The sequence below is a fragment of the Pinus tabuliformis genome, chromosome 7 (genome assembly GCF_031772625.1).
Source record: "Pinus tabuliformis cultivar Carrire ecotype Pingquan chromosome 7, CPIR1, whole genome shotgun sequence".
NCBI classification, from domain to species: Eukaryota; Viridiplantae; Streptophyta; class Pinopsida; order Pinales; family Pinaceae; genus Pinus; species Pinus tabuliformis.
Genome location: NC_142293.1, coordinates 1,163,108,289 through 1,163,131,178, shown reverse-complemented (window position 1 = coordinate 1,163,131,178; position 22,890 = coordinate 1,163,108,289). Strand labels below are relative to the sequence as shown.

Below are 22,890 nucleotides of genomic sequence, written 5' to 3'. Positions count from 1 at the left end.
TAACTCTATACTAGACCAAGTTGTACTTAACTATTTCCTATGTGTCGGAATATCCTAACATTTCAGTCCTAGGGCTACAAATGAAGTAGAGAACCGGGTTCTCAACCTCTCATACAAGAAGAAATATCAAGTCCAAGATGTGTTGTAATGGAATCCTCCTCCTTTTTTTATAGATTTGATGGACCCCTCTAGAACCTCCTATATTATTATTATTTTAATCATTGAGCACTTTTCCCTCTTTTTGTTTCAATTAAAATATTTTTTTTAATGTGGGAAAAGGGTAAATTGGTCAACATGCCTTCTTAGGTCACTGAAAATCACTCTAACTATTCCATGGCGTAGATATTCTCGTTCCGCTTCCAACGAGTTATTACACTAAGGTGTTCTCTCAAGTATTCTTCTTGGAATGCCACCTTAAGCGTAATTAATTGAGTTAGGCCCAATAATAACCCTACTTTTTGAAAGTTGTCAGAATGCAACAGAACGAAAGACAAGTTGTGTAGATGATGGACTATGCCAAGCGAATGCCATCATATCCCATAGAAGCTCCTCAAAACCCCATGAAACATCTCCAAAAGTCCTTGGGCCTGTTGATTAAGTAAATCTGTGCCTGTGACCTGTCTGCCTCCAACCCTGAAAGTCCACCCTAACCGTGTTATGAGGAACACCAGAAAATGGAACACCACAAATCCTCACGCCCCAAGATTGCTTGCCCTCAAGTAATCCAAACATGTGGACCAATTTCGTGGCCCAATGCAACTGAGAACCAATGCTCGGATCCCATACGAACCATTGGATGATGCAATGCCTCTGTGTCAACCCACCATGAACGGACCCCTAAATGCCCGGATCCCAAGTTCAGTCTCTGACTGAACCTGTCATCGACAAATCCTCCTGGATCCCAATGCCACCAAGAACAAGCATCGATTCTTTGTGTCTCTTGCTTTGCTATAGCTTTGGCTATGAATGCTTCTCTTTTATCCGCGTACCAACTCATTACCTCTCTTCAATCCATCCTCTGGCATAGGCCGAGGTCAACCCCACTTTGTTGATGTTGGGCTAGTGGTACTGGAATACTGATGAACTATTTGTCCACATCCCACCGCCCACTAAAACATTTAGTAACCCTCTCATCTAAGGTTCTTGGCTGTACTGTGCCCCTTACTAAGAATGATACTCCATCAAATAGGATACCAACTCATGGTCTCTCGCCAGTCTAAGGCATGGACACCGGTGTAAGGAACAAGTCTGCTATGCTGATTCTGGTCCATGCTCAACTCATGTTGCTCTATCTGGTCAATCGACAATATCCATTGAGAGAACCCTGCCTCTCTCCCTACAATGGGTATGAGTGGCCAAATTGTGTTGCACGCCCTGTCTATGTACTCTTGGAGACGGTTGCTGCTTGGAAAGACTGTAGCTCTGCTGGCTGTCACTGCACCTATCTGCATCTCATCAGTGGGTAGGCCCAAAGATGGGTGCACCACCATCTCCAGAAGATCCTCTCTCATATGTCCGGAAGCTCCATGCTCCTCTGGTCTACTAACCTCTTGCAAAATAGACTCTAGCACCCCCTGACAACAAGTGTTTGCTAGAACTACAACCCTGCTGGTTTTTTGCACATCTATATATGTGCTTACCATACTGGATTGCCATTGATAACTTACCTCCTTGGTCTCCTCTCTGCATGGGAATAATCTGCTGCTCATCAAACCGATCCACTAGATAGTTATGCATACCACTGCTGCTGCCATCATCCCCACATGTCTGCTGATGCTCTTCAGAAGAATCCTCATCTGAATGGTCGGAATGAGTTTCCCCCTCATCTCTACATCTATCATCCTTCTCTGTGTCACTCAAGCATGAGTGGTTAAGTCCCCAAGGTTCCTTGCAGATGAGGCAAAGACCCTTTCTCCTTAACTAGTTCCTGCTGCATGCCCCCGCAATTCTCAGTTGCTCCTCCCTGGTCAACTGCCTCCTGAGCATATTTATGTTCTGCTCAACCAACCTTTCGGCTATCTCATATGGAGCGGGTGAGACCAATTGTTCTCTCCAAACGGACAACAATCGAGATTGCAACTCCCGACAAATGGCATCACGACCTCTCATACATGATGACAAGATGGAATGCATGTGTGTTTTGACTAAGTCAGGATGATGTCTCCTATTGTTGAAAAACATTGGAACATTTGCAGGATCAAGTCATCACACTGTAGATCAAACATGACTTTGTAAGTCCTAGTCATGGCCATAATTTCCAAAACCTGAAGCTTCTTCCCAAATGTAGGACCCACGGAGTTATCCAAGTCTTGTAATGTTTCTACCATCAGCTTGAAGACTCTTGATAACATCATCATTGTAAGGAGCTATAGGGGTGGTTAGCATCATGATGCTACTAAGACAAGAGGCAACTAGAAGTGTGATCCCTTCACAAGGGTACTCCAAAAACTTGGGTTGTATTAAAGCTAGCATGGTGGGTTTCAAAGCCCACATCAACTTTTTCCCCAAGGCGATGGCGGCCCTCTCCTCTCCCTCTCCTCTCCCTCTCCTCTCGATGGCGGCCTTAACAGTCGAGTACCTAAAGGTCCTTATGGTCGAGTACCTCTCCTCTCCTCTCCCTTATGGTCGAGTACCTAAAGGTCCTTATCAGTCGAGCCCCCTAAAGGGACGGAGTCACTCACTATTCATATGGTGAGGGTCCTCTCCCTCTCCACTAATTGATCTATCTTGGAAAGGAGTGCATCAGTTTGAAAAGAGCTTTCACTGTGACCCTCATGTGTTTCAAATCTGTCCCAAGTTTAAAGATTTTGTGTCCCAACTCATGCTTTTTTTGTGATTGCTCTTGCTGTAGCAAAGTGAGTATCTCCTTGGAAAGAGTTCTGTTGATTGTCACTGCTAGTTTATTAGGGGAGTTTATGAATGTTTTATCCACGTTTGAGCTCAATGAAGTCAAGTACATCAAGCTGATTTATACAAGACAGGAGTGTATAATAATGACCAACTGACTCAATACGACACCAATAATCAAGACTCAAGACTCAACATCATACATGAAACTCTAATGACAATGTATACAGAAAAGACTCTTGTGACATAAGCTCTGTTATGCATATATGAGTGCTAGCTGCTATGCTAACAACTGACAACCTCGCACTCAAAACACTTCACGGATTTAGCCACTGTTCAAGAAACCAATATGAGCTCACTGTAGCAGCAATACAAAATATATGCACTCATGTACGCAGCAATACAAAATATATGCACTCATGTACTCTCAATGAGACCACCACAAAATTTGCCCAAAAATTCACACCAGAAATAAAATCCTACTTATGAATGATAAATATTGCTACTCATGTAAGATATTTATATTTCAGAGTGAGAACCTGATTGGTTGCCTTACTCTCAGTATTAGCAACCTTCTCAACAATTCTGTCCTATAAAAGCCCAGAACGATATCACTCGAATTTGTGGGAAGAATAGTCCAACAACTAAAATAAGGGAATTTGCTAATGGTGTGACAACTCCTCAGCCTTTGTTCCTCTCGTCCAATGTCCAATGCAACGTGCACCATTACACCAACAATTTGTTATACTCAGAATGCTGCAACTTAAAACTGCTCACATAGGATGAAGATGGCTTTATTGGTGTTCAACAAAGGAAGTCTCACAACCCTTCTGTAACTCATATCTCTCTTGAGGAAGACTCACGTTCTTCTCCATCCACAACAACTCCAAAAAATTGGTTCTCTGTGAAACATATTAGTCAGAACACATAGGTCTCTCTGAAAGTAGAGTCTGCTACAACTTGAAAAATTGCGTCCCCAACTGAACTATCGACACATTAAATCTTCAATTTGGTCTTTAGAAGTTACAACACCTCCATGTGTAGATCATTCTTGGGTAGTGGTGAACTAGACAGTTATAATATGAATTTTGGTTTGATTAAAAGGGAAATCTTCAGACATCGAACCCTCCCTTGCAATGCAACTCGGCACTGGGATATCTCATCTGGCAACACGATCTCAGACTCAACTTGGTCACTGGCGACTTCCATCAGTTTGCAATTCGATTTTGTCACTGGCGGCTATCACCATTTTGCAATTAGATTTGGTCATTGACAACTCTGAAATTGCTTGCAGTTGCCGCGAATAATTGTGTCCTTGCAAGTTTTGGTTTGGAGCTTCAATTTTCAGAGCTTGTGGGATTCCTTCTGGACCTCTGGTTACAATAACTAGTCCTTCTCAATTAATTTGCAAAACCATTATTGGAGCACATGAAAAATTCCGAGAGGCTTACCTATGCTTTCACGACCCTTCTTAAAACTTTGATAAATATTTCACGGCCCCACAAGATGTAATTTTTTTTGAAAATTTGATTTCTCTCTACTTTATAAGATATAGGTCCACTCCTCTTCATAAGTTTATTTAATAACTCCACCACTTTGTCAATTCGACTCTTATAACCTTTACGACCCCTATCAAATTTTAAGACGACCCTTTCAAAATAATAAACTTTGGCCCCCTTTATATGATTTAATCTCTCAAAATATAATGGCCCTTTTTTCAAATCTTTTTTTTAGGAGTAATTGTTGTAAAATATAATTTGCTCAACAATTTATGGAGTTTTTAATATTCAAGGGACAAAATTTGTGCTCAGAAAATTTAACCTTTCAATCTGGGTTAGTTTTTAGAAAAACTTCCTTTCTTCCTCTGAAATTGATCTGCAATGAAACCCTTAGGCTAGTAGGAAGAGCCAACTTTGATACCACTGTAATATCCCAAACAGGATATTTGACTAATTTTGCAGAAATCAAACTCAACCATTTTTTTCTGCATAAAATCACCATTCAATTAACAAAAGGTTGCCATGTAAAATAGAACAAATAGAGTGCATGCAATTCAATAACATTTTAAGCAAAAATAAACTCAACTTTTATTATAATAGAAACTGGGGTTTACATGTTGATACAATAAAATAGCTAAGATGGAAAACTGACCTCAAGGATTTGCTCCAATCCTGTGATGGCCCTCCAAAACTGAATTGAGATGTCACTGCTGAGCTCTCCTGTGAATTCTGGATGAATTCACCAAGGGGAGATGAGTACTCGCCTAATCTCACTGAATCACTCAAGGGTTTCCGTTCTGGGGCTACAAATGAAGTAGAGAACTGGGTTCTCAACCTCTCATACAAGAAGAAATGTCAAGTCCAAGATGTCTTGTAATGGCCTCCTCCTCCTCTTTTTATAGATTTGATGGACCCCTCTAGAACCTCCTATATTATTATTATTTTAATCAATTAAAATATTCCTTTTAATGTGGGAAAATGGTAAATTAGCCACCATGCCTTCTCAGGTCATTGAAAATCACTTCTAACTATTCCATCGTGTAGATCTCATTCCGGTTCCAACAAGCTATTACACTAAGGTGTTCTGTCAATTATTCGTTTCGGAATGCCACCTTAAACGTAATTAATTGAGTAATGCCCAATAATAACCTTGGTTTTCGAAAGTTGTCGGAATGAAATGGAACAAAAGACAAGCTATGCAAATGATGGAATACGCCAAGCGAATGCCATCAGATCCCATATAAGCTCCTCAAAACCCCATGAAACATCTCCAAAATCCCTTGGGCCTGCTGATGAAGTAAACCTGCATCTGTGACATGTTTGTCTCCAACCTCGAAAGTCCATCCTAACCATGCTATGAAGAACAACAACAAAAGGAACATCACACGACGGTTGAGGTTAGATCTAGATTACTAAAGTGAATAATTCACTTAGAAAAATTTAGCCCAATAGCTAACATTAATCAATTTAATTAATTAATGTGCTTTTCCTAAGTCAGATTTAGGAAAAAGATGATAATAGATACTCACTCAACATGAGCAAGTTTCTAGGAAGGTCTTGGACTACTCCTGCATGCTTGACAATTAGCTTATGCATAAATGCTTGTTTGCTGCTACAATCAACAAAATGCTCTTTGGATCTTGAGGATCTCCACTAGTGATTAGAGTACTTGTTATGTACCTATTCACTCCTTTTAACTTTACTATCTTCTTCTCTTTATATGCCTTTATCTCTATCTTCTTCTATATTTAGCATTAAGGCCACATTATTCGTCCCACATCCACTATATTCTTCTTCTTTCTTCTTCCACTATCACATCATATGTATTAAGGGGTTATGTTGATATATGTGAACACATTGGTGGTTACCTGCTTGAAATGGCGTTGGAAGTTACATAATATCTTTATCATTTAACTCATTACTTGTCATATATTGATATTGGATGTGTTGTTGCACAGAATGTCTAGGCACCACGACAACAACTCAGATCGGCGGTTGTCACCTTGATCCCCAATCTTTCTGTTTAAGCTGTCTCCCTATAGTAGGCTAAGGGGGGTAGGTCCTATGGAAAATGGAATGAAGGAGAACTAGTTGGGAACCAACTAGTTTGGGAGACGTAGTGAAGCAACCAAGTACTTGATTAAGATTTAGTAAGACATATAGGATTTGATTACATTTAAACAACTGATACCAGTGCTTTATGGAGTCAACGATTTTGCTAGGGAAATTAAGACCAAGTAATCGATTAGCAACCGCTGCTTAGATGAATGACTATCTTATATGAAACGCAGAGCCTAAAACTAATGTGAGATGCAAGAATCTTGGTTAATTTTAGTTAAATGCCTATCTGAGTTTGAATCTTTCGATCCTTTCTATGTTGAGCTTGATTTCGTAATAATTTGTAGAGAGAAGATAAGGTGAAGCACACTACCTCTCTTGAAAATCTAATATACCCGGTGCCTTCGGCGCTGCAGAGAGTTGTGGCTTTGACCACTGCAAGGTCACTATTTTAAGTACTACTAAAAGCAGGCTTCTTAAACAAAGATGGATGGATACCTATCTTTCTATCGACCAAGCTTATGCTTGGAAGTAAATTTTATTTATGCAAAGCTAGCTTATATGCAAATGCACGAGATAATAAGATGAAGTTAGACTCGAGGATTAAAAACACTTGTGTCGCAAAAGCCCTTAATCACCAAAATGAAATGTTCACTTTACTGGATGAAGACTTACAAATAAACCCCTGAAGATATCACAATTAAACCACAAGCTTATTTCAAATCTTTTTGATACAATTATAGCTCAAAGAGAACAAAAACTTCTTTACAATTTAACATCAATGTCAACAGATGCTCAAAAAATACTTAGCTTAGGAAACAAAGATATGCAATTTATTACAATTCCATGACAGAGTACTTTGATAATTACTTGAAATATTGGCAAAATGTCTAACATGCAATGAACATCAAATAATTCAAGCAATTAATATGATGATCAATTTCAATAGATGCAAAATATTCTAGCAATTAAATTTCTAGAGATCTAAATACTTTGAAAAACCATGAAATTTAAATGCTAAACAATTCACAATCCTAGAATTAAAATGATTTGTGCTTAGTGGCCCAAACCTAGGAAAATTTGTTGCTTTCCCATAGTCAATCTTTAGATACAATCTCTGTTTTAAAAAACGGCTGGCTCGGAACCGACGCGGCCGAGTTGGTCTGAGCCAGGCCTAAAATATATGACTCGGTCAAGGATTCGGTTCGACCGAGCCCGCTCTAACTCAGTCGAGTTAGTGACATCTGCCCATATGAAACCCGAAACAACGATTTAAAAAAAAAGAATTTTGGGGACTCCAAATCGGTTTTAATTTTGCCTACTTGGTCTTTGGGGTCCATTCCCCTCTCCTAAACCCTATTTAACCCACTTAACCCCTCTCATTCTCTCACAACCATCTCATGCATTTGAGTGAGAATTTCAGTGAGAGTTTGTGAGGAGTTGTTGAGTTTGTTTTTGGAGCAGCAGTGAGGAGTCTTGGGCAAGCATTGTAGTTGGAGTGAGGAGCTTCTTGGGCAGCCATTTGGAGCAGCATTGAGGAGTTGGTTTCTTGGAGCAAGCTTGAGGAGGCAGTTTGTGCCTGAAGGTATTTTTTTTCTCTTGTAAAAATCTGTTTTTGCTTATTAATTTTATGTGCAAATCTAGAAATCCTAAAGAGTGTTTTTGTGTGAAAGAAATGAACATTGAATCAATGTTTTTTGTTTTGTTTTCATTTTCAGATTGTTTGCTTTCATTTCCAAGTCAAAAAATGGCACCTAGAGTGAAAGATGCTGCTTGGGCATATGTTGAAATGGTTGATAGTCAAATGCATTGCAAATTTTGCCATAGGAAAATTAAGGAAAGTCCTGGGGGCATTAATAGGCTGAAACAACACTTGGCGGGGATTAGAGGCCAAATTACTCCATGTACCTCACCAAAAATTGGGGAGATTAGGAAGGATTTGTTAGCCAGCTTTGAGAAGTTTAAAGAAGATAAGGCTAGGCAAAAAGAGTTAGAGGTTGAAATTGGGAGGAAGAGGAATATACAAAAAATGCTGGCTACCAACCCCCATTTTGATTTTGAGGGTTCTTCCTCTATCCCTTCTACTGATGCATCCAACCCCTTCCGATATGTTCCTCCCTCTTTTGAGTCTATTCAAGAAAAGGGAAAAGGTAAAATGAAAAAGGGTGATATGAATATCAAAAGTTATTTCACTCCCTCCTCTCCATCAGATGCACATGGTCCTCAACCTAATAAAAGTCATTTGCAGCCCACTTTAGATGACCATTGGAAGAGAGAATTGAGGGAGACTGCGTGTGCTTACATAGCTAGATGGTGGTATGATGTTGATATCCCCTTCAATGCTTCCCGTTCACCATATTATGAGCCTATGTTTGATGCCATACACGCTGTTGGAAAAGGCTTCAAAGGCCCTACTATGCGTGAGCTAAGGTGATATCGTTTGCAGAAAGAAATTGCCTCCATTAATGAGTATTTGAAAGATTTCAAGGACCCATGGGCAAGAACAGGATGTACCATCATGTCAGATGGATGGACTGATCAAAGAAACCGTACCATCATAAACTTTCTTATCTTCTGCCCACAGGGAACCATGTTTCTAAAATCAGTTGATGCATTTGGTAAGGTAAAAGATGGACGATTGTTGTTTCAGCTATTGGATGAGGTTGTTGAGGAGGTGGGGGTGGTTAATGTTGTTCAAGTCATCACAAATAATGCCTCTAACTATGTTCTTGCTGGTAAACTGTTAGAGGAAAAGAACAGAACTATCTTTTGGACCCCATGTGCTGCACATTGCATAGACCTCATGCTTGAGGATATTGGCAAATTAGATTGGGTCAAAAACACTGTAGATCATGCCAAAAGCATAACAAAATTTATCTACAAGCATTCATGGATTTTGAGCCTGATGAGGAAACACACAGGGCGCAGGGATATTATTAGGCCTGCCATCACTAGATTTGGTACTCATTTTTTGACATTGCAATCTATGCTTTCACGACATAGAAACTTGCAAAAGATTTTTTCCAGTGAAGAATGGAATCAAAGCAAGTGGTCTCACAAACTGGAAGGCAAAGAATTGGAAAAGAAAGTTAATGAAGAAATATTTTGGAGAAAGGCAACATAGATTGTGAAGCTTGCTGAGCCACTGGTTAAGGTGTTGCGGTTGGTGGATGGGGAAAGATTGGCTATGGGCTTCATTTATGATGCTATGGATCAAGCAAAGGAGCAAATAAAGAGGGCATACAAGGATAAAGTGGCTAAGTATGGGCCCATTTGGGCAATCATTGATGAAAGATGGAACAATAAACTCCATCGCCCTATACATGCAGCTGGGTATTTTTTGAACCCACGGTATCATTATAAAGCTAAAGCAACAGGAGCTTTGAAGGGGGGGTTAGAGATGGATTGATTGATTGATTGCATTGATTGCATGATCCCATTGGAGTGTGATCAACTGAAGATACACCGACAGGCCACAACCTTCAGCAGTGCCTCAGGTACCTTTGGGAAGAACCTAGCAAAGATTGCAAGGGAACTAGTTGAGCTAGGTAAACAAAGATTTCAATTTTCAAATTCTTAATACATATTTCGTTAAATCGTTTATAATTTGAAAGTTGGATATAATTTGTAATTTTGTTGAGCTAACTCATTACACTCCTATGTTTTTTGCAACACAATGGTGGGAGGCTTTTGGTAGCCATTGTCGTGAATTGCAGAGGTTTGTAATTCGTATTTTGAGTCAAACTTGCAGTGCTACTAGGTGTGAGCGCAATTGGTCTATCTTTGAGAGGATTCACACAAAGAAGAGAAACCATTTGGATCAAAAACGGTTAAATGATCTAGTCTATGTCCAATACAACCTTCGGCTCAGATGCAACCAATTGCTGAACAAAAGAACTGATTCAGATCCCATTGTGTTGGACGACATTGATCCAACATCAGATTGGGTAGTGGAGAGTCATCCAGCAGAGTTTGATTCTGATGAGGATCTTGATTTGGATTTACAGGTGGAGGCAACACTTAAACATAATGTTCAGTTGAATGCAGACCCTGATCCACTTGTACCAGCCTCAGGGCCAGCCCCAAGTCCTCCAGTTGTAGGCGCTTCTTTTGTGGAGCCACGACAGAAACGCATATCTCGTCTATCTCAGCTTGCAGCGGCTACACAGCCTGCTAGTGGTACCACTTCTACAGTTGCAGTTGGAGATGATGATGAGGAGGAGCCATGGGGCCCCTTGTTTGACTCTGATGATGATCCAGAGATTGATCCACGTGATCTCGGCTCCTCCAACAGTAGCCAGCTGTACTGAACGACTGGTCATAGTTTACTTTTGTTGTAGAGGCCATTTCTAGCCTCCTTGGTTATGTGTTTTTGTTTTGATCTCTATATCATGGTCATGTATGTATTGGACAGTGCACTGGGTGCCATTTTGATATAATGGATATATTCATGAGCCTACTTTGATCATATGTTGTCTTTTACCTATATTCTAATGATATGTGTTTGGAAACATGAATGAAAATCTTAAAAATTATGTTTTTCTTATAAAAATAAATAAATATTTAATGTATTTTTTACAATGACCGAGTCAGCGAGTTGATACGAAGTCGGAGTCGACTCTCAATCGAGTCGGTGTCGGAGTCGGAGTTTTAGAACATTGGATACAATTAAAAATTTAAGTGTGTTTCACTATGGAGAAGTTAAAATGTGTAATACCACAAAATTTCCCCCTAGATTTTACCCTTAACACAAAAAGACACCAAGAAGGAACTATGGATTAACAATTTAATTATTCCTTAGGAAAAATTCTTTGATGTGCTAAGTTTTATGAAACAAGTTGATGTGGCCAATGATCGATTAAGATTTTTTTTTTTTAATGTGACCAAAACAAATCAAAAGGATATTATAACTTTTAAATCTTATAATGTGAAAAATTATCTTTGGATTTAATTTCTAGTCACATAAAATAAAAATGAAATCTTTATTATATTTTCTTTTAGGGGTTTTTTTTTTTTTGGCGAAAAAAGTCAAAATAGAAAAAAAAGAAAAACCAATTAAAATGAAATTTGAAACTAAAAAAAAAAATCAAAGTCAAAAATTGATTTTTATTTTTATGTTTTAGACTTTTAAATCAAAACAAATTAAAAAAAGGAAACTCATAAAAAAAGAAGAAATCGAACTAAAACTAAACCTAACCTAAATGAAGAGAAGACAAAACAAAACAAAGCAAATCGATTTTTTTGAGTTTGCAGGTATGGCGGCGGAGGAGGAAAAAAAAGAGACGGCAAGGGAGCTGACGAGAGAGACGTTGCAAGGGGATGGAGTTGGAATTCTTGACACAGAGGAGGAATGAGCTCGATGAAGGATGCTAGCCAGGGTTTGCAGGAGAATGGAGCCGCGACGTAGGTCAAAGGGAACGCCGAGAAGGTCTTTTCTTGCAGGTTGACGGTGTATGGAGATGTGGGGATTCAAGCAGCAAAGGATCACATAGCGGAAAAGGAAATCTGTGGGAGGAGAAGGAGCGTGCAACGGGCAAGGGTTTCGAGAATGCAGGAGCAAGGATGCAGAGGAGAAGAGAGCTGATGGAGGTGAAAGAAAAAATTTGCGGGTAGGGAGCTCGAGGAAATGAGGGATAAGGGAGAACGACTGAAAGAGTAATGAAAGGAGGAAGGGCCAACAAAGGATGTTAAAGGGACGCGGATCAATTTGCAGGGAGCAAATAAAAACGCAGACAGAGAAAGGAATAAACCCAAAAACACAGGTAGAAAGAATAATTTTATTTTATTTTATTTTCCCAGAAAGGAGAAAACACAACAACAGAAGAGAGAGGCTCGACACGACAACAGATAGGAGACAAATGGATTTGAAACTCTTGTAGAAAAATCCCAGATGTAAACTTTGGAATCCTTACACCGAAAATAATTTGGAATAATACCCCTACAAATGATTTTCAGACCAGATTTTACCCTCCAGGGCCTAGATTTGGCTTCAAATAAAAAACTCTCTTTCAGATCTGCACCCTTTACCTGCAAAAATGAAAACAAAAAACAAAAAACAACCCATAACCCATATATACAAAAATAAATAAGACACCAGAAACCTAAGTCAGAAAACCAAAAAAATTACAGATCTATGAACAAAAATGGTAGATCTATCAGATCTGAGGAGTATGAGCCCAACTCCGCTCCCAAATCTGATAATCTAAGGCTCTCAACAGCCAGATCTATTAATTTTCCACACTAAAAATTAAGTTTTTTAAATTTTAAAGGAGGGGCTAACTCGAAACCCTTCGTGTATCACCAATAAAATTTTATGATAAGCTCGGAGCTAATTTTGCTGGGCTCTTCAGAAAACACGGAGCGAGAGTTGGTTGGTTCAACTGAAAACTTCCCCTAACGCCCCGGGATCTAAAATCAAGATTTCCCTGCAAAACTCAATCCAACCATCAAAATAGAGCGATAAAATAATAATAAAATTCAAACAAATAGAGATACTTGCTATTACATTCAAAATTTAGATTATTATTCAAACCCTAGCGATTGAGCAAGATACCTGTACTCAAATCACTCTTTAGAAGCTATCATCAATGGCTTTAGAAAAAAATATGCATGAAAACAACACATCTTATAGTATTTCCATGAAGAGTAACACCAGCAGAATTTATCGCCAAAGTCTTTTTTTATTATTCAGGAAAAAAATAAACAAGAGCTTTTTGCTCAGCACATGACTCAGAGATTGGATGATTCGACTTACAAATGACTTCTTTTTTAAAGGTAAATCCTCCAACGGCTAGTTCGAGTGATCCTCGTCAAAGCAATCTCGATCGTTGATGAAGATTAAAATTTCTTTTAATCTCATCCGTCAAAATATTTAAATATTTGGGGAAATTCGAAATTTTTAATTAAACGCATTTTAATTAACTCAAAAATAATTTTTTTGAGTTAATTTCTCAAAAAAATTGACTTTGACTTAACCCCAGGGATTAACAAAATAATTAATTTACCTTAGTCCTGAGACCTTTTAAAATTTACTTTTTTAGGGCCGACGAAATTTGCCTTTGGAGAATTTAAATTTACGTATGACCTAGAATTAATTAAATTTTTGGCTTTGGATTTTAATTAATTTTGGGCCAAAAAATTTAATTAATTAACCTATGAGGGGATAAATTATTTTTCCAACCTTCAAGACACTTTACATAATGATTTTCATATTTTTTACATCATAAGGGGGAAAACCCATTTGTAATAGACCCTCACAGACTACCCATTTTTGCCACACAAATATAATCTAGCAGACCAAACAATTTGTAATAAAATAACTTAACCAAATAGTTAGGATTATTCTCAAATTACTTTTACATAGATTCGATCTCGAACACTAGGACTCGCCTAAGATCCTAGCGACAAAATCCATTCCAGCTTTGGGATAAGACTGGAGGAAAACTCTGCCGATCATCCGAGAATGTATTGGTGAGACAAAAAACCTCCTAGAATGGAGATCGCCACTAGGTCGTTACATATGATACGGATCTGCTGAGATTATTTACATTATACATGCAAAATGGGTTTATATTATAACATCTTGGAAGTCAAGCTGGACGACACGAACACATTGATCAAGTGCTATCCCTTTTGCAAAAAAAGGGGGTGTAGTGCTATGGGTCGTTGACACGTAGTGGTCAACAGGATGTTAACGAAATGTTTGTATGTATATCAACAATTGTGAGTAAAGTATCCAAGTGGCATCATATTGGTCTATCCTTGGTTTACATACCTTGTATGTGTTTTTAGCTCTCGTACCCATTCCATTCCTTTCTTGGCAACCTTTTTAATTTGATTCCTCTCCCATTTTAGGGTTGGCTTGTTTCTTTTCCAAAAAATGTCAATCCTAGTCATAATTCTAAAACAACCAAACCCTAGTCATAACAGTCTTGTTCATTTCTTTGTATTCCAGTGTCCAAAGCATCCATAATAGTGCTCTTTCCCAACTACCATAGGCTATACACAATTTGAGTTCTCTAGCCTCTTATGGTATTTCTTCTCCTACAAAACTTGATGGGCTCAAGGGTGTCATCTGATAGGAATATTGATATGAACAACGTGGTTCATAAATTGAATATAACAAATAAATTGGGTAACGTAAAAGAATCCATATAGATTAAAATAATGTATTGAATATTTAATATGAGAGATAAATGATTTACTAAGAAACATGATATATCCCACTAGGGGCCTATGTTTGTATCCCACATATCAATGACACACATGCTATAGCGAAAGAGCTCTCATGGTCCCTCATGATATATATAGTTAGTTAGTTATAGTGTCCCTTGTGTTCTCTTTACGAGGTCGAAATGTCTCATGTTGGATATTCATATTTTTGCGTTGAGAGGTGTTCTATATCCCAGTACGAGGGAGATGTGGTGGTGCGTAAATTGAAGCATTATATCAAATAATAATAATAACAAAACATAATGTCAGCTGAATTAATAAAAGTAATAAAAAGTAAAAAGTAATAAAAATCAATTTAATTCAACTTGTTATATTGTAACTTTGTTTTTATTAATAAAAATTGCAAACAATGAAAAATCATAATATACAGAACATATGATTAATAAACATATAAAAACTTGATTAACAAACATATAATTAGAAATAAGAATATTTCTATATATAGAGATGTGAAATATATATAAAATACAAATACTCTCTATAAATTAAGATCCATTTTACCTTATAAATTAAAATAATGATTCATATTCAGAACCACGATATTCCGGAATTTCATATTTAAATTTAGTTAATAACCATATACAAACTTAATATTTACAATAAACTATGTATATCACAATAAAAAATAAATTAAAAAAATATGAAACATGTTGAAGAAAAATGCCAATTCCATATCTATATATATCTATATATATATATAACTATATGTAATATCAAGGTTTTAATAAAATTTAAATTAAGAATATTTCTATATATAAAGATGTGAAATTTATATAAATATAAACAATATTACGAAGAATCAACAGATGCATCTTAAATATGGATCTACCAAGCACCCAGAGGAATCAAATCTCTTGAGGTGCAAACCTTTTTTCAAATTTTGCACTCAAAAAGAGGTTTGCTTCTTGAGAGATTTGATTCTTCTTGGCGTTTGGTAGATTTAGAGTTAAGATGGGTCTATGCTCGCCGTGTCATCCATCTCTCATGTCGTTGTGTCATGTGACTTAGTTGATTTATAATGACCTACATGATGGGTCACAAGGTGAAATTTTACAGTGAAGAGTTTATGTTTATTATATTGCGTATCCCTTCAAAGATGCTTTGTCCTCAAATTATTTATGGGAAAAAGTTTGTATTTGTTTAGGCTTTTAATGCCTTCTTATGATTCTATATTCGAGGAATTGTGATGGTTGACAAGACAAGACAACATTAGTTAGGAAGTGTTGAACAAAACCATCTTATTGTAAGAGGGTTAAACCATCCTAATTAATTTTTCTTTGCAGAATTATGTGATGACGACTCTTCTGTTTTGTGGAATCGTAAGATTCCACGCTCGCGCTTTTTTCCAACATATTAAGATTGTCACTTGGTTTTTTCATATCGGTTGACTTTTATAATTGGAATGGTGATAAGGCATCCCTGCATCTTGTGTCTTATTTTTGAAACATTTTCCCTTTGATACTTCTGATGATATATTGGTTGATAAGATTTCAATATAAGCATCCTTTTGGTTTTTGGTGTTGATTGGATCTGTATTGGTTTCTTTCTCCAAAGTTTGGATTTCTACATCTATTGACTTCTTTGTTTCAATGAGGCCAGTCGTTTTTCCTTTAGTGATCATTGATTTCTTGTTGGTAAGTATGCTTCAATGCTTCTTGTTGCGAGTTCTTTTCCCTTTCTAACTTCTTAATCTATTTGGTCAAGTTTTGACTATGATTCTTAAGGCGAGAATTTTCTTTATCTTTATCACTGATAACATTGTCGCCCATGGGGCTTTGGATTGACGGTGAATGGGTGCGCTGTTAAGGCACTCCTTGCGATAGGTCACCGGTTCAAATCCCCGTGGGTACTTAGGTTAGTCTTAACTAGAAAAAAAAAACATTGTCAAACTCTTTTTGCATCTTTTGTATTGACTTCTAATTATCCCAAAGGATCACCTTTGAGATATTTTTAAAGTCTTTTGACGAGGGAGCTTTCAGGCATGACTATATTGTAAAGCCTTACAAGGTTATCCTATTCCTATAGAAAAATGTCGAACTTTTTCTTCCTTGGGACTACCTAACGTTTCCATCAGGTTGAACCTAGAATTATGTCAAATTTGTTTAGATATATAGCCATAATATTGAATGAGGATATGAATCTATAATCATTAATTGTTTACTGCTAGTCCTTAATTTCATATTGCTTTTTGTAAAAAAAATGTACTCTTTTTTTATTATACTTGGCTTTGAAACTAATAATTGATATTCTAAGTCAAAATTTATGTAATTTTCTTTGAGATATTTATTTTTGGGATTATTTGTGTAGAGTAAGTTATTAATCTATTACCCATATCATAGTTGTAAAACTCCGACTCCGACTCCGACTCGGCCGAGGATCGACTCCGACTCCGACTCCGAAACGGTAATGACTCGGCCGGCTCGATTTCAGTGACCCGGTCGTTGTAAAAAATACATTAAATATTTATTATTTTTATAAAAAAACATAATTTTAAAGATTTTAAACATAATTTTAAAGATTTTCATTCATGTTTCCAAACACACAACATTATAATATAGATGGAAGACAACATATGATCAAAGTAGGCTCATGAACCAATCCGTTATATCAAAATGGTACCCAATGGCAATACATAGTCAACTGTCATACATGATCAAAGACTCAAAATGAAAAACACATAACCAAGGAGGCTAGAAATGGCCTCTACAACAAAAGTAAACTGTGACGATGACCAGACTCCAGTATTAGTACTACTGGCTAGTAGCTATTGCTAGAGGAGCCAAGATCATGTCGATCAATCTCTGGATCATCATCATCAGAGTCAGACAGGGGGCCCCATGGCTCCTCCTCCTCATCATCATCTCCAACTGCAACTGTAGAAGTGGTACCACTAGCAGGCTGTGCAACTACAGCAGATGCAAGCTAAGATTGAGTAGATATGCGGCAAGCGCTTCTGTTGTGGCTGAGCAGATGAAGCACCTACAACTGGAGTCCTTGCTGGCTGTGAGACTGAGGCTAGTGGATTGGGATCTGCATTCAACTGAACAACATGTTCAACTTCAACTGATGTCTCGATATGTAAATCTAAATCAAGATCCTCATCAGGATCAAACTCTGCTGGACAACTCTCCACTACCCAATCTGATGTTGGATCAATGTCTTCCAACACAATGGGATCTGAATCAGGTCTTTTGTTCAGCAAATGGTTTCATCTGAGCCGGAGGTTGTATTGGACATAAACTAGATCATTTAACCGTTTTTGATTCAAACGGTTTCACTTCTTTGTGTGAATCCTCTCAAAGACAGACCAATTGCGCTCACACCCAAATGCACTGCAAGTTTGACTCAAAATACGAATTGCAAACCTTTGCAATTCAGGACAATGGCCACCAAAGGCCTCCCACCATTATGCTGCAAAAAACATAGGAGTGTAATGAGTTAGCTCAACAAAATTACAAATTATATCTAACTTTCAAATTATAAACGATTTAACAAACTTAAAAAAAAAGTAAAACTATTAAGAATTTGAAAATTGAAATTTTTGTTTACCTGGCTCATCTGCTTCTCTTGCAATCTTTGCTAGGTTCTTCCCAAAGGTACTTGATGCATTGTTGAAGGTTGTGGCCTGTCGGTGTATCTCCAGTTGATCAGACTCCAATGTGATCATGCGATCAATGCAATCAATCAGTCCATCTCTGACCTCCCCCCTCAAAGCTCCTGACTCCTTAGCTTTATAATGATATCGTGGGTTCAAAAAATACCCAGCTGCATTTATGGGGCGATGGAGTTGATTGTTCCATCTTTCATCAATGATTGCCCAAATGGGCCCATACTTTGCCACTCTATCCTTGTATACTGTCTTTATTTGCTCCTTTGCTTGATCCATAGCCTCATAAATGAAGCCCATAGCCAACCTTTCCCCATCCACCAACCGCAACACCTTAACTAGTGGCTCAGCAAGCTTCACAATCTCTGCTGCCTTTCTCCAAAAAGTTTCTTCATAGACTTTCCTTTTCAATTCTTTGCCTTCCGGTTTGTTAGACCAATTGCTTTGATTCCATTCATCACTGGAAAACATCTTTTGCAAGTTTCTATGTTGGGAAAGCATAGATTGCAATGTCAAAAAATGTGTAGCAAATCTAGTGATGGCAGGCCTAATAATATCCTTGCCCCCAGTGTGTTTCCTCATGAGGCTCAAAATCAATGTATGATTGTAGATAAATTTTGTTATGCTTTTGGCATGATTTATAGTGTTTTTGACCCACTCTTTTTTTCCAATATCCTCAAGCATGAGGTCTATGCAATGTGTAGCACATGGGGTCCAAAAGATGGTCTTGTATTTTTCCTCTAACAGTTTACCAGCAAGAACATAGTTAGAGGCATTATCTGTGATGACTTGAACAACATTAGCCACCCCCACCTCCTCAACAACCTGATCCAATAGCTGAAACAACGATTGCCCATCTTTTACGTTATCAGATGCATCAATTGATTTTAAAAACATGGTTCCCCATGGGCAGAAGACAAGAAAGTTTATGATGGTACGGTTTCTTTGATCAGTTCATCCATCTGACATGATGGTACATCCTGTTCTTGCCCATGAGTCCTTGAACTCTTTCAAATACTCATTAATGGATTGAATTTCTTTCTGCAAACGATACCCCCTTAGCTCATGCATAGTAGGGCCTTTGAAGCCTTTTCCAGCAGCATGTATGGCATCAAACATAGGCTCATAATATGGTGAACGAGCAGCATTAAAGGGGATATCAACATCATACCATCATCTAGCTATGTACTCACAAGCAGTCTCCCTCAATTCTTTCTTCCAATGGTCATCTAAAGTGGGCTGCATTTGACTTTTACTAACTTCAGGACCATGTGCATCTGATGGAGAGCAGGGAGTGAAATAACTTTTGATAGTCACATCACCCTTTTTCATTCTACCCTTTCCCTTATCTTGAATAGAACCAAAAGAGGGAGGAACATATCGGAAAGGGTTGGATGTATCAGCTTGAGGGATAGAGGAAGAACCCTCAAAATCATAATGGGGGTTGGTAGCCATCATTTTTTGTATCTCCCTCTTCCTCCCAATTTCATCCTGTATGTCTCTTTGCCTAGCCTTATCTTCTTTAAATTTCTCAAAGCTGGCCAACAAATGCTTCCTAATCTCCCCAATTTCTGGTGAGGTACATGGGGTAATTTGGTCTCTAATCCTTGCCAAGTGTTGTTTCAGCCTATTAATGCCCCCAGGACCTTCCTTAATTTTCCTATGGCAAAATTTGCATTGCATTTGACTATCAACCATTTCAACATATGCCCAAGCAGGATCTCTCGCTCTAGGTGGCATTTTTTCACTAGGAAATGAAAGCAAACAATCTAAAAATGAAAAAAAAAACATTGATTCAATGTTCATTTCTTTGACCAAAAACACTCTCTAGGATTTGTAGATATGCACCTAAAATTTAACAAGCAAAAACAGATTTATAGAGGTGAAAAAAAATACCTCCAGGCACAAACTGCCTCCTCAAGCTTGCTCCAAGAATCAGCTCCTCAATGCTGCTCCAAATGGCTGTCCAAGAAGCTCCTCACTCCAGCTACAATGCTCCCCCAAGAGTCCTCACTGCTGCTCCAAAAACAAGCTCAAGAACTGCTCACTAACTCTCAAAGAAGTTCTCATTCAAATGCATGAGATTGCTGTGAGAGAATGAGAGCATTTGAGTGTGTTAAATAGGGTTTGGGAGGGGGAAATGGACCCCAAATAACATTTAGCTAATTCATAAAACACCTTGAAGTCCAAACCAATCAGCAAACCCCTTAAAATTTCATTAAAATAATGTTAAATCGCTGTTTTAGTGGGTTACGGGCCGCTGTTTATGACTCGGCCGAGTCAGTATGGGAAACAGCAGAGCCCGAGTCACTTCGGAGGGCAATGGAACGGACCAACTCGGCCGTTTCTGTTTCGGAACGGTCGTTTTTTAAAACTATGACCCATATCCATGAGTATTATTTTCAACTAACCAATTTTTCATGATTTTTAATAGTCCACTTACCACTAATTACATTAAGTGAAGAAGTGGGATTGAAAGTAGCGTAATAAATCACATAGTATCAATCATCACTTTTGGGGCTTGCTCTTGGTAACTAGGATTTCTTGGGAGGTCACTGATCCCAAGACTTCTTTGGTTCAAGTGCATTTAATTATGGTGTTATAGTGGCAGTCGTAATGTTTGATCCTGGGCCTTACCCAAATTACTTCAACTTGCTACCATTTCACCATGGTTTATAAAAAAGAAGAAGAAGAAGAAAAACACTATGGATTTTTCCCCACAATTAAGGCCACTTAGCTTGCTAACCCATTTGCAAATCCTTAGCAAGTATAGTGCCTTGTGAACTATTCAATTAGAGCTCCCTTGACTCTTTATTTAAGCATTGAGGGACTTCCACAGTCCAATGTATGAGATATTAATTTTGGCATTATTTATGTAGGGTAAGTTATTAATCTATGACCCATGTCCACGAGTATTAGTTGCAATGGTTTGATTTCTTATGATTTTGTATAGTCCACTTAGCACTCAATGTATTGGGTGATGCTCATAGGGGTGAAGAAGTGGGATTGAAGCTAGTATTCTGCTTTATGAACTATTTACTCAGAGCTCTCTTGACCCTTTTATTTAAGCATTGAGGGGCTTCTATACTAGGATTACATACGTGGAGTAAGTCATTAATTTATGACCCATATCCATGAGCATTAGTCGCAATTGACCAAGTTGTCATGATTTTGAATAGTGCACTTAGCACTCATTGCATTGGGTGATTCTCACAGGGGTTTATATACCTTGTAAGCTTTGTTTCATGGTGTCTAGGAAAAATCAATAGAGCTGTAGTAATTGAAGTGGTGAAGGAAAAATCAATAGAGCTGTAGTAATTGAAGTGGTGAAGGTCATTGTGAGGGTAAAGTTCTAAAGAGGTTTGAGTTTTATTCTATTTCCTTGCTTTGCTGATTTTTTTTTAGGGCAGACTTAGATATGTACTTAGAATGAATATCTTTATGGTTTTTTTCTATTACATCATAGTTGGTTAAAGAAACCCTTGCACTTTGGTTTATATCTTCATTAGACTTAACCCCTTTTAGATTTGTTAGCCTATTGCCTTTTCAGATTTGATGCTGTTATTACAACCCTAGCTGCAAGAAGACTTCAGCACTTCAACAAGGAGACATCACAAAAGGAAGGGATGATCCCTTGGTCCATTGGAAGTCTATCTGTCCTCTTCATCTACAAACAAATTTCAGTTCCTTTTCTCTATTTTACTTTCCAAGCATGTTATAATTTTCAAGTTTCATTTTGTAGTAACTTGATCCACTCAAGTTAGATTTTACATTGCTGAAGTATACGTTTAACTTGGGTTTTCAAGGTTGATTAGGGCACCATTTTACTTCTGAGGAAGTCAACCTAATAAGGGTGCCTCTGATCTCTTTCATGGTTTAACTTATGCATCTCTTGGCACTTGAATCTACTAAACGACCTAACTCACACACTCAAATCTGATAAACATGTAGTAGCATACGATGCATGGTACAAACTAAGAATCTAAATATTATCTCATTTGGATGCTTATCTTTTCTGCAATCTTTTGTTTTCATGCAATAAGTTTGATTCTTGGGATCATTTGAATCTGTTTAGGCTTTGTTTGACACTTTTTTATTTGAGGAAAGAAATCAGCCTCCTCCTCAGCCTGAGAGCTAGAGTGAAGTTGCTGATACTAGGCCAGCCCAAATGTAAACTTGCTTAAGAGTTAATAAGGCTCGAAGCCAATATAACAATATTCATAGGCACAAAGCCATTACAACAATATTTATCAAGGCGTTATAGCTCATCATGTCACTAGTGGGGATTTGAACATGGGTGGGGAAGATAGCAGCCATTCCACCCAACCACCCGACATAACCCCAATTGACATATGTAATCTACACTTGTGTTGATTATTCACTTTTCTTTTCTTGAAGGCTAGGTGGTGGGACTACACACAGGGTTTCAAACCAGTGACAATCACACAAGGTGTTATCAGTGCACCCGTTCACCAACTGTTCTACACCCTGTGGGCGCTGATATTTTACTTTGTGTCAAAGATAATTTTGGCATAATAATTCCCAGTTTGTTCCACAAGCACAAGTTATGTGGATAAACAATCTTTAATGATAAATGATGATCTGATGATATAATCTGGACATGTTATAACTCAGATCTTTTTACAT

General features: G+C 37.8%; 1 long non-coding RNA gene across 2 annotated transcripts in view; it reads left to right on the top strand.

The window, feature by feature from the left end:
* LOC149251610 (uncharacterized) overlaps nucleotides 1–22,890 on the top strand; it is a 216,480-nt gene that overhangs the window by 89,504 nt on the left and 104,086 nt on the right. Inside the window, exon 4 of one of the 2 annotated variants that reach the window (XR_016266902.1) lies at nucleotides 21,794–22,309. The exons of the other annotated variant lie outside the window; for it this stretch is intronic. This is a non-coding gene — a long non-coding RNA (uncharacterized LOC149251610). Of the gene's footprint in view, nucleotides 1–21,793; nucleotides 22,310–22,890 lie in introns of those variants that run through there. 2 annotated transcript variants of the gene reach the window in all.